At 48.6% G+C, this 4623-nt stretch overlaps 1 long non-coding RNA gene across 1 annotated transcript; it reads left to right on the top strand.

Annotated features, from left to right (window-relative positions):
• Positions 1–1505: 1505 nt before the first annotated feature.
• Positions 1506–4146, top strand: LOC141422363 (uncharacterized). The gene is made up of 3 exons (XR_012446910.1): positions 1506–1585; positions 2434–2636; positions 3119–4146. It is a non-coding gene; the product is annotated as an uncharacterized lncRNA (long non-coding RNA).
• The last annotated feature ends 477 nt before the right edge of the window (positions 4147–4623 follow it).

Genomic DNA, 4623 nt, shown 5'->3' with positions numbered 1-4623 from the left:
GATGGAATTGTTGGGCTCTATAATAACTCCCTTTCACTGTTTGAAACTGACAAACTGTTTTTCCAAAGTGACTTCACCAGTTTACATTCCCGCAAGCAGTACAAGAGGCTGCAAATTTCTCTGCATCCTGTTTCTTTTGCTTTTCTTTCAGCCATCTTAGAGGGTGTAAAGTGGTAGCTAGTTGTGTGTGTGTGTGTGTGTGTGTTTTATTTATTTTTGGTGGTACTGGGGTTTGAACTCAGGGATTTGTGCTTGTCAGGCAGGTGCTCTACCACTTGAGTCATGCCCCAGCCCTTTTTGCTTTAGTTATTCAAATAGGGTCTCTCCTTTATGCCCAGGCAGACTGGACCATGATTTTCCTTGTTACACTTCCTGAATAGCTGGGATGACAGGTGTGCACTGCCATATCCAGCTTTTTATTGGTCGAGATGGGGTCTTTGTTGTCCTGACTGTTCTCAAACCTTAATCTTCCTGATCTCTGCTTTCTAAGTAGCTAGGATAGCAGGCAGGAGCCATGGTGCCTAGCGATACTTGTGGTTTTGATTTGCATTTCTGTGCTGAATAACACATTTTAAATCTTTTTTTTTTCATGTGGGCCTTAGGGTCTTGTCTGCTCAAATCTTTTGCCCATTTAAATTAGCTTTTTGTCTTCCTGTTGACTTACAAGTGTTGTTTGTATATTGTGCACACAAGCTCCTTATTACATATAAGATTTGCACATATTTTCTCCCAACCTGTGGGTCTTCTGCCTTGATTATGATATCCTTTGAAGCTCAAAAAATTCTAGTTTTGATGAAGTCTAGGTTATTCATTTCCTCTTTTTGCTTGTGCTATGGGTCTTGTATTTACAACACTGACACCCAATGTGAGGAAAGCCATATTTACTCCTGGGGTTTCTTCTAAAGTTCTATAGTTGTAGCTTTTGTCCTTATGTCCACAATCCACTTTTGAGTTCATTTTGGTGTATGGTCCCAGGTTGTCAGTTGTCACACATCATTGGTCAAGTGCAACTTTATAGGACTTTTTTTTTTGGCAGGACTGTGGTTTGAACTCAGGGCCTCACCCTTGCTAGGCAGGCTTTCTACCACTTGAGTTACTCTGCCAGCCCCTTATAGGAAGTTTTGAAACATGAGTCATCCACCTGTTCCTGAATCTGTGCTCTTGTTCCAGATTCTCTTGGCTATTCTGGGCCCCTTATATTTCCATATACATTTTAGGATCAACTTACCAATTTCTGTGAGAGGCATGAGTTGGTAGTTTGATGGGGATGATGGGGAATCTTCAGATCACCTCAGGGAGTAGTGTTACCGTCTTAACCATCCTTACAATATTAAGTCTTACAATCTACAAATGTGGGATGTCTTTTCATTTGTCTACATTTCCTTAATCTCTTTCTTTCAATAATATTTTGTAGTTTTTGTGTACAAGTTTTGGATTTGACTGAAGTTCTTAAGTGTTTCACTCTTTGTGATGTTTTTATAAATGTGATTATTAATTTCACTTTCAGGCCAGGCATGGTGGTCCAAGCCTATAATCTCAGCTACTCAGGAGGTGGAATTCAGTTGGAGACCAGCCTCGGAAAAAAGTTAGTGAGACCCATTTAAACCTGACTAGCAAGTGTGAAGCCTGAGTTCAAACCCCAGTACTGCCAAAAGAAAGTAATAAGTTTCAGATTTCACATTGCTAGTCTGTAGAAATGCAACTGATTACGTGGTCTACCATACTGTTAAACTCACTGAATGGTTCTGGAAGATGTGTGGGTGCCTGTGTGTGTGTAGGCTAACAAAGAAGTAGAACGAGTGGAAGAGGGGAAAGGAGAAGTACAGGAGGAGAGCAAGGAGGAAGAAAGTACACACCTGTGCTCGATTCTGGGAATTACTTATAGAAGGACTAGCTGAGAAGGGTGGAAGGAATCTTGAAAACTTGCCTCCCTAGTGCTATATGGTTCACCTTCTTGGGAAGTCCAGAGCTCCATGGTTCAGGGTTTATGGGGGACTTCTGGAAAAAGCCATGTGACTGTTTTTCTGGCCTAGCAGAGTTTTAGGAGAAATTAGCAAGGTGCATGCCAGAGCAATAGACCAAGAGCACGCAGCCTGTGTCAGAGCAAGCTGATGACATCAGTGTTGCATCTGCTCTTTGGTTCAGGGAGCAGAGCCCTGGCATTAAGTTAGCTGAAGATTCAGAGTGGGAAGCAGGCATCCAGAAGGAAGCCTGGTGAGACTGTGGTGGTCCCAGTGGCAGTGGGACGAGGCTCAGAGCAGAAGGCCCCGGGACACTGAGGGACAGAGGACACCCCACGGAATGAGCTCAGTGCTCCTGGGCCTTGAAGCTGGGGAGCAGCCGCTGGGATGCAGCCGGGAGGGCCTGGGGGAGGCTGGCGAGCTCACCAGGGCAGCGCAAACTGTGCCTCTGCTGTCGCGCATCCATCCACAGGGTGACAGGGTTCCTGAAAGCCACACTGCCCTGCTGAGGAATTTAGAGCATTGTGAGTCGTGGAAGGTCCTGAGGAAGGTGTGACGTGCACTCAGGGGTTATTGTCTGGAGCCAGAGCCAAGGAGAAGCTGGCGTGGAAAAGTGACACCAGCATGTCCTGGAACGAGGCAGAGCTGATAGGCCTCAAGGTGGTGGCTGGTTGGGTAAGGATGGGAAGCGGTGGCATCCTAAGCTCCAGCTGGGACAGCTCGGTGGGTGTGGTGTTAAGTAGGAAGGCCAGGAAGGAGGGGGACGCAGGGTCAATGGGAGCATCAGATAGTCACTGTGCATGACCTCTGTGGGGCCTGCCACCTGGGCAGTCCTGGGCAGGGCACTGAGGGAGCCATGGCACACAAGAACCAGTGTTCTCAGGCATGGGGTGGGAAGACAAGGGCAGATGCCATGATTGGAGGGGACACTTAGTGGTGTGCGGAGGCTAGAGGAGAAAGCCTGTAAATGGGGGCTGGGGTGAGGAGTGGGCACAGAGGCAGAGTGGGGCCCGGGCAGTGCAGAGCATCAGAGCAGCTGAGGGGCATGGTCTCAGAAATGCTCAGCAAGCCCATGAGACACCTGGGTACAGCTGGGGGCGGGGGATCCCCTCTGCTGAGGATGGAGAGAGGTCATTGGCAGATATTCGCATCCACAGGAGGGTGTCGCTGTGATTCGGTGGCCAGGGTGTGGCGTACATGAGGGATGAACTAGGAAGGCTTTGTCCCAGCTGAGCTTTCGAGCGTCTGGCCCAAGCATCTGCAGCCTGCAGGAGGGCAAGGTGAGGCTTTCTTCCTCTCCTTCCACCCTCTGCCTGGTGGCCTCTGTTACTTCCTACAGCTCCCTGAAACCAGCCCTGGCTTCTTGCCCTCACCCTTGCTCTGCTCCTGCTTGGGGCTTCCTGCAGCACTGTGGGTACTTCATGCTCAGGCTGTCTGCCAGTCTCTACCCAGCTGTCACCACTGTGTCTGGCTGACCACAGTACCTGCACCCAGGAGCTGATCGATGAATGTTTGAGTTGGATATTTTCCAGTTAGACAAGAAACTCAGAAGCTGTCTGAGAAACACAATGTTTCCTTTCATGTCTCCATTGCCCATTATGAGTGAAATGTATTTCTAAAAAGAGGGAGGAGGCCAGGTGTGATGGTGCATGACTGTAATCCCAGATACTCAGGAGGTGAAGATAGGGAGATCACTGTTGGAGGGCAGCCCAGTTGACCCCATCTCAATCTGTAAGCTGGGCATGGTGGTGCAGGCCTATCATCCAAGCTATGCAGGAGGCGTAGACAGGAGGATTGAGGTAAAAAAGGTGGGACCCTATCTGAAAAATAAGTTAAAGCACAAAAGGCTCAAGTGGTAGAAACCCTGCCTAGCACGGCATGGAGTTCAAACCCTAGAAGAATAAATTTAAAAAAATGATGTATGCAAATGATATTTTGAGAATCCCTAGATATGGAGTGGGTGGGAGGACCTGTCGGGTCCCTCTGATGCAGGGTGTTTTAGGGTCTCCTCTTGCCCTGGGACTGGCTGCCTAAGTTGGGCAAAATGAAAGCAGAGCTCCTTGTTCAGAAATCATTCAAACGTTGAGTCGGGGACAGTAGGAGCAGTAGGGACCTGAGCCCTGGTCCTTGGACAGCAGAGCTGTAGGCTCAGGAAGCAACAAGGTTGAAACAAGGACAGTGCCTTTTTTACGGGTTCAGAGAGTAACTTGACCAAGGTCGCTCAGCAAAGACTGTGACCAAGATTCACACCATGTCCTCATTTCCCCAAATTTTGTTGATGAATATTTTTATGAGTTGTACTAGTCTTAACTGTATGAAATTTCCGTTGCTGAAGATAAAATGGTAGATGATTGGCAGTTTCATATGGTTCAATCTGATGCATTCATTCCCCGTGCTCATGCTTGCCTCTGTGTGGGTCTAGAGCACCTCACTTAGCCAGCGGCTGAGTGACCTTCCTGCCTGTGTCAGCACCTGGCTGGGTGGCCCCTCAGTGGTGTGCTGGGCCCCCCGTGTGTGTCCAGGTGCTCTGTGCTGACCTTCTCCTCTGGGCTCCACTGAAGGCCGTGCAGGGAAGACCTGGTTCTGGAGACCACTGACAGTGTGGAGAAGATCTGGCTGGATGTCTGATCAGCTGAGTAGAGGCCCAAGAAGGAGTGATCAC

This window comes from Castor canadensis, chromosome 4 (assembly GCF_047511655.1).
Source record: "Castor canadensis chromosome 4, mCasCan1.hap1v2, whole genome shotgun sequence".
Lineage (NCBI taxonomy): Eukaryota > Metazoa > Chordata > Mammalia > Rodentia > Castoridae > Castor > Castor canadensis.
The sequence above is the reverse complement of the archived record's forward strand: the minus strand, read 5'-3'. Positions and strand labels throughout refer to the sequence as shown.